This window comes from Mus caroli, chromosome 11 (genome assembly GCF_900094665.2).
Source record: "Mus caroli chromosome 11, CAROLI_EIJ_v1.1, whole genome shotgun sequence".
NCBI classification, from domain to species: Eukaryota; Metazoa; Chordata; class Mammalia; order Rodentia; family Muridae; genus Mus; species Mus caroli.
This window is the reverse complement of record NC_034580.1, coordinates 113,488,557-113,496,163: the sequence shown is the minus strand read 5'-3', so window position 1 is coordinate 113,496,163 and position 7,607 is coordinate 113,488,557.

The following is a 7,607-nucleotide window of genomic DNA, read 5'->3' as shown; positions in this document are numbered from 1 at the left end:
GAGTGAGTTCCAGGACAGCCAGGGCTATACAGAGAAACCCTGTCTCGAAAAACCAAAAAAAAAAAAAAAAAAAAAAAAAAAAAAAAACTTCTTGTGTCTATGTGATTGTAATGTGAGTGTATGCTCCATGGGTATAGGTGCGCATGGAAGGCATGAGGGTGTCAGAGCCCTTGCAGCCTGAGCAAAGGAAGCTGTGAGCAGCTCGATTTGGGAAGTGGAACCCAACTTGGGTCCTCTGCAAGAGCAGCAAGTGCTCTTAACTGCTGAGCCACCTCGCCAGCCCCTTAATTTGGTACTTGTCAAGTATTTGGTCACAACAATGAGAGAAGTAACTAATACAGAATCTGCATATATTCAAGTCTATATAAATATATACATGCATTTATACTCATATATCTACATTCATAGTTATGCAATGTATAGATATCCATATATATGCATGTATTTATATCTATGTAAACATATAGTATTTACATATGCACATATATTTACATCTACCTAAATACAGTCATATATATGTATATGTATTTCATCTACCTACACACATATGCACAGTTATCATATATATGCCTATATTTTTATATCTGTCCAAACACACATATATAGATACTCATTTCTATGTAAATACACGTGTGCACATATGTTTATATCTACCCACAAGAATGCATGCGTGCACACATGGGCTCATTTTGTTTCTCCCTCCTTGGCGAGGGTATTGAAGGTTTTTTTTTTTCCTCCATAGGACGACATTCACTTTTAAAGCTATGCTTTTTTTTCCTCCTTTAATTCTTTCCTACCATGGGGCTTTGGGGACAGAGGCAGGGGCTTTACCTATGGAGCCATCTTTCAGCCCTTGCTTTAGTCTCTTGAATGCTGGAGTTACAGCCTCACCACGATGTTGATTCTGTAGCCATATTCTCTCTGCCAAGTGAAAGAGACCTGGTAGTGGCTTCCCTCCCAGCAGGTGGCCAGTAGGCCCCTGAGACACTGGTGCTGGTCGCCTTCCTTGCACCTGAGGCAAACTGTGAGAGGGGTCTCTGACATGCCAAGCTGGCAAACGGTTGGGAACATTGGAAGATGTCAAGCCTGGCCCACACCTATGAGGCTTAAAAATATGGTAATGCAATTAGCAACTTCGGCAGCCTAATGAAGCCGCTCTGAGCCGCTGATAAAATACCACTGAGGGAAGTGCTTGAGAGCCTCTTCAAACTCCCCCAAAATATGAAGTGTGTCCTTACAGAGAAAGCTGCAATCTAGCCTCCTTTCTTCCAGCTTCGAGATTAATTAGGGCTTATTTAGGGCATGAATGAGGGAATGAACGAGCTCTTGGATTGAAAGCTCTGAGACCGATGTAAAAAAAAAAATTTTTTTTTAAACAATTACATTTCTATCATAAAAGTCTTCATTAGATACCACCAGCAGCAGACTTCCTATTCGGGGAGGGAGACTGCCCTCCCTTCCCACTCCAGAGGCTCCCCTAACAAAAGGCCTTTCTTCCGAAGGGAAAGCTGGGAGCTGGTCTGAACTTCAGGTAGTTTCAACATTCGACCTGCCCTTTGGAGCCCAACGACCTCCCTCCCAACAATGACCACTTGGGTAGAGGCAGAAGCAACAGCACTGGCCAATGTCAACCGATGTGTACATCCTCAGCTGGTGCTGACCCCACACTATGCAGACCGGCCAACACCAGGTAACAGGACTGCAGGAGAAAGGGAAGCTTCAGCTCCTGCCTCCCACCAATGTGGTTTCTGCTCTGGATCTGCCGCAGCCAGCCAGGTACCAACACCACCTCCATGTAGCTCAGGGACATCAAAGCTGTTGAGAACGTTTTTTCCACTGAACTGAGCCTGGGTGGGTCCTTCACCTGTTCTTGACATTCTTCCTGAATCTGGAAATTGAGGACATGCTTGTGTGACTACCGGGTCACACGGTGGCCACCAGATTGTTCTCCATGACTCACTCCTGCCACCTTTGTGTCTGAAGGTGGGACTGTGCCTGACCAAATGACCATGATACCCACCCCCGCCCTCCACCCCATGCTGGCTTTGGCAAAGCAGCTGGATAAGCTCTGAGTTGCTGATAGAGGGGGCTATTTAGCCAGAAGTAGAGTGTGGTCTCCATCTGATAGTCAGCAAAGAAACAGGTCCAACAGCCCACATAGCTTGAGCCTGACAGCCCACAAGGAACTGACAGACACCAACTGGCTGAGTTGAAGGTGGATCTTTCTTTCAGACGATTAGCAGTTCAGACTAGGATGGCAGCTTCATGAGAGCACAAGTGGAGGACCTGGCCAGAGGCTTGGACCCCTGAACCTCACTGTTTTGTTTTAAGCTCACTGTCTTGGTGTCATTTGTTACAAAGTATCTGGGAGCTAGTCTGCAGTCCTGGGAAGTTGAACACAAAATGATGAGCTATGATATCAAGACAGCAGCCACCCTGGTCAGGTCGCTCTCTCTCTATGCTGACTAGCAAGGCTGGCACTAGGAAACAGTGTCTGAGATGCGGGATCTGAAGCAGGTTCCTGGAGAAGACTCCAGAGCTATCACGTCTTTGCTGGGTGATAACGAGTAAATGGTCTGACTACCACATGCCCAAGCTTCCGACTTGGAAGGTGGAACTGGTGCCGCTCTGTCCTTTTTCTCATAAATGGGATAAAGCAGCCTCCTAACCAAATACTCACCCTGCACTTCCGGAGAGATTCCAGCTTTTAGGACAGCTCGGAAGGCATCTGCGAGGTGCAGCTGCAAGGCATGGTCTTGTGTGTTTTGCGGAGGGAGAAGTGGAAGCCCAGAGAAGTTAAAAGGAAGCACAAGACCATATAACCAATCAGCGGGCCAGCTCAACTAGCCTCCGTAGCTCTACTTCTAATGGGTGTGTGATGGGTGGGGCAGACTCCTGCAAGCCAGTCCTTTATGAGGTCCGAGGTGTTCCAGTAGCGTGTAGAGTGGGTGGAGCTTCCAGGAGATCCCTGGTGGGGCGTCCACCTAGAGCCTGGGGAGTTTGGTCTCTTTGTGCCTCTTTATTGGACTTGCATAGCCCAGATTGGCCTAGTCTGAGAAGTGAATTTTTCTGTATTAAATAATTTTCCTGTTCCTGATAAGATCCAGCAACAAAAGGAGTGTAAGGAAGGAAAGGGTTGTTTGGTTCACAGTTCAAGGTCATTGTGGGGATGGTGTGAAAGCCAGAGTGTGAGACAGCTGGTCACATGACGTCTTCTGTCAGGAAGCAGAGAGAGAGAGAGAGAGAGAGAGAGAGAGAGAGAGAGAGAGAGAGAGAGAGATGCTGGTCACATGACATCCTCAGTCAGGAAGCAGAGAGAGATGGATACTGGTGCCAGGCTCTGTTCCTCCTTTTTGTTTAGTCCAGGACCCCAGCCCAGTTGGATTGTAGCCAGTTCTCGATTCTGTCACGTTTACAAGATTCATCTTTCCATTCTCTGTCTCTCTCCCTCATAGGCCAAAGGCATGCATCCTGGACTGTGCACACAGGGGCTGTGCTGGCAGCTTCTGGCCCAGGTGAACCCACAGTGAAGCCCGAAGCAAGCTGTGGGCAAGAGGGCAGCAGGAAATGCTTATCCTGCAGGCTTCTGCAGAGCGGGTTCTAGTTTATAAGATCTTCATGGGAGTCTTCCTTTGTGGCTGGTGGGTCATTCTCATTTCCACATCTGTGTTAATTAGCTCTAAAAGCATAGGAGCTGTAGGCTGTAATCTGATTGGTTGCCTGGTCACAGACTACAGGCTAGGGGCTGAAACCACGGACACTGGGAGGGAGGAGGGAAGAGGGAGCTGTCTGTTGTCTTCTCCAGCTCCATTCTGAGGACCAGCTTGGGCTACTTTTCCTGTTGAAATGACAAGACAACCTAAGGGAGCAAGGATTTACTCTGGTGCATGGTTTGAGAGTGCAGTCCTGGCATGGTGTGGAGTCTGAGGCAGGGGCCAGGTAGCATCTGTGGGCAGGAAGCAGAGATGAGTCTAGGCACTCAGCTCATGTTCTCCTCGTTATTCAGCTCGAGTCCACAGCCCATGGAACGGTGCCACCCACATCCAGGGACGGTCTTCTTACCTCAGTTAAGCCAATCTAGAAGACCCCTTCCTCACAGACACGCGCAGAGGTTGGCACCCTAGGCGATTCTAGATGCTGTCAAGTTTGACCATGAATTGTAACGAAGACAGAGCCCTGTGCTCAAGACTTCTTGTACTGGCTTTAATTATCTCCTAAAGGGTTTGCCTCTACACACAGCCTCACTGCGAGGGAAGGCTGTGACTTGCGGGTTTTGAGAAGACACAGTTCAGTCTATAACATTTCCCTAGTGCCTGCTTTGTTCAGAGGGGCTGGCTGGTGGTCAGTATGGTGGAGACATCGCTGGTGTAAAGTTTCCAACTGCAAGGTGTCAGCTTCCTTTGGAAGCCAGGGCTTTGCTTCTGCCAAAGGTCACCCCCTTTTAGAGGGTGATTCCCACAAAGGAGAAACAGGGAGGCGTGCCTTAAAAATGAATGGCAGCAAGCTCTGATCTGGTTTGGGCATGCAGGGAAGGGAGAAGGGATATATCTCAGAGTTTCCACTGTGGGCTGTCCGTGATTCCTACTCCTCCCACTGCACCCCACTTTACCCCAACCCCTACCACCCCTCCAACACCCCCACCTCCCCCCACTCCCCCAGTCCTCCCCCACTGCCATCTTAGGAACGTTCCTGTGGTCTTGGTGATCCCGACTGTTCAGAGCTTGGTGGGTCTGGAGCTGCTGAGCAGGGCCTATTTCTGTTCTGGAGAGGAAAGACCAACAGTGCAGGTGTATAAAGCACGATGACACCGGCATGGGGGAGGGGCCACTGCCCCCCACCCTCCGTGTCTCTGATGTCACTCTGGGCCTAGCCTGCTACAACAGATGAGGAGGCTGTCAGAAGCAGGGAGGAACAAGGAGAGAATCAGCTGACCTGCTTACTTTATTCTCTTCCCTCCACCCACATTGTTCTTAGACAAAGAGATGCCAGAGGAGCCCAGGGAAGGGACCTAGAGAGGGAGGGAGGGTGTGAAGCCTTCTTGTAGAACCCTTGACCAACTTTTAGGACCCTGAATGAAACTGGGGCCACCCGAGGCTTTTTGAGAAGTCTAGGCCCTCGTAGGCCAATAGCCAGGACAGCTGGACTAAGCCATGTTGTGGGGGTTGGGCAGGGGGCTGTTCCCCATGGTCCTTTCTGAGGCTTTCTCTATTCTGTTTGCCCTGCCCGCCACATCCTTTCCTCTAAGGACCACACCTTCTAGTCTGGGCCCCTCCTGTCCTGATTTTGCTCTTCCCTGCCCCTGAACATAGTCGTAAGTCTTGCTCCTTCCTTCCCTATGGCTCCATACCCTGCTCTCTTTCTCTATCATGGAAACAGTATCCGGGTTCAGCAAAAATGTCCTGACACTACAAAGAGTCTCAAGGACATGTGTGTGCCTGCCCTCACTGTTCTCAGTCATCCCCCGGGGCTTTTGTGCAGATCACTGGGCACATCCCGGACTGGAAAGTATACGGGTGATGTGGTGGGGCTGCAGGCTGCGGGCTGGGGAGGAGGCAGAATTGTACTTGGAGTTCTGTCTTTGATGTACAAGGGCTGGAAGCGGAAAATGGTCCTTAGAAATCGGAGAAGGCCGCAGAGGCTCAGCCCAGGAAAGACTAGAGATTCAAGAACTTAAGGTGCAATTTGCATGCCACTTTGCATCTCATTTGCATAGGACTCCAGCCTATTAAAGTAACCTCTCTCTGCCTTCCTCTTCCAGTGGCTGGGGCTCCTTGGGTACCCTCCATAGGAGAAGCCCAATTCTGTGCTCAGCCAGGAGGGCAGGACCACTGCTGGCTGGCGTGGGAGGTGGCTCTGGGCAACATCTGGTCTCCCTTAAGACCTGCTGGCAGTTTGGGGACCTTTTTTTCCTCAAAGTCCTCACTATGCTAACAAAGTAACACTTGGTTCTTGTATACAGTCGGGGGGCTCTGGAAAGGGGAAACGTACCTTCCTGAGTTTGAGGGGTCCATAAACATTCTCTCTTTGCGTTGGGGTGTAACCAAGTAGATAGAGGGCTTGCTGAGCACCCAAAAAGCTCAAAGTTCCAATCCCTGCTTCACATAAAATTGGGCAAGGTGACACACCCCATAATCCTAGCACTAGGGAGGTAGAGACAGAGGAACAAAAGCTCAGGGCCATCCTCTGCTACATAGTGAGTTTGAGGCTAGCCTGGGCTATAAGAGATACTGTATCAAAAAAAATTTTTTTTTCTTCACTGAGATTACTTGAAGTGAGTATAGACTTAGGTGACCCCTTCCCTGTCCTTCCTGTCCTTCCTGTCCCCAGAAGTCTGGGCTGTGAAGTCTCTCTTTCCAATCTTAAGGTCTGAGACCTTCTGTGACATATCCTAGGGCTTCTGATGAAAGTAATTCACTCCTTCTTTATTTTAAGACAGAAACTTATTCTGCAATCCAGGCTAACCTCACACTTAGAGCACCCCAACCCCCTGCCTGCCTCAGCCTCCCGAGTGCTGAAATTACAGTCATTGAGCTACCATGTCTAGCTCACTGATTTAATTTTGCATGTACTGTGCAGCCTGGCTCCCTCCTGCCTACACTGAATTCTAGAAAGTACCTCTGCTCCTGTCATTCTTTGAGCCTTGTGGCAGCACCTGACTTGGCTCCATCACAGCATTGGTTCTGGAGAGTTTTGGCAAGTCTGAATCCTGCAGGTCAATGGTTTCTATCTACCCCATGTGAAGGGTATTTCTTTTGTGTGTGTGTGTGTGTGTGTTTGCATGTCTGTTGTATGTACATGCTTGTGTGGGTGTACACATCTGTGACCATCCACAGAGACCAGAGATCAACATTGGATATCTTCTTCAGTAGTACTTTGCTTTATTTGAGGAGACAGGGGCTCTCACTGAACCTGCAGCTCACTGATTAGGGATGGATTGTCTGGCTAGGCAGCTCCTGGAATTCATCCCAGCACTGGAACAGCAGGCGTGAACCGCCACACCCGGCTTTTGATGTGAATGCTGAGGACCTGAACTCAGGTCCTCGTGCTTGTAGGGCAAGCACTGAGCCATGTCCCCAGCCCATGCCTGGTTCTAAAGTCAGCCCCTAGCCGCTAGGTTCCAGGAATGGCAGAACTAGGTACCTGTGGGTGGCAGATCTCAGCTCATCCTGGAAGGGAGCAGCCCTGACCTTAGGGTACCACACACATCCTGTCCATCACTGAGAAGCAAAATGAGAGCAGAATTTGCAGCTGAGGCGTGAAGTGCCAGAGGCGTCCATCACTCCCATCCCCCCCTCCTGCGCAGGAAAGGGAATGGGGGCGGGGCTACAGTGTGGGGGCGGGGCTACAGTGTGGAGGAGCGATGAAAGAGGACTGAGAAATATCAAGCAATAAAGGACTTTAAAATAGATTTACTTTAATTATATACTTCGGTAATTTGCTGTAGTTTCCCATCCCATTATTAAATTACAACAGTAACTCATCTAATGGATTTTTTTTTTTTTTTTTGCTGAGAAAACACTCATTGTATTTTATTGTGTTTTTGTGCTATCGTCTAAATGACAGCAAGCCAGTCTGCCCTTGTACCTGGAATGAGATGGGTATGTGGG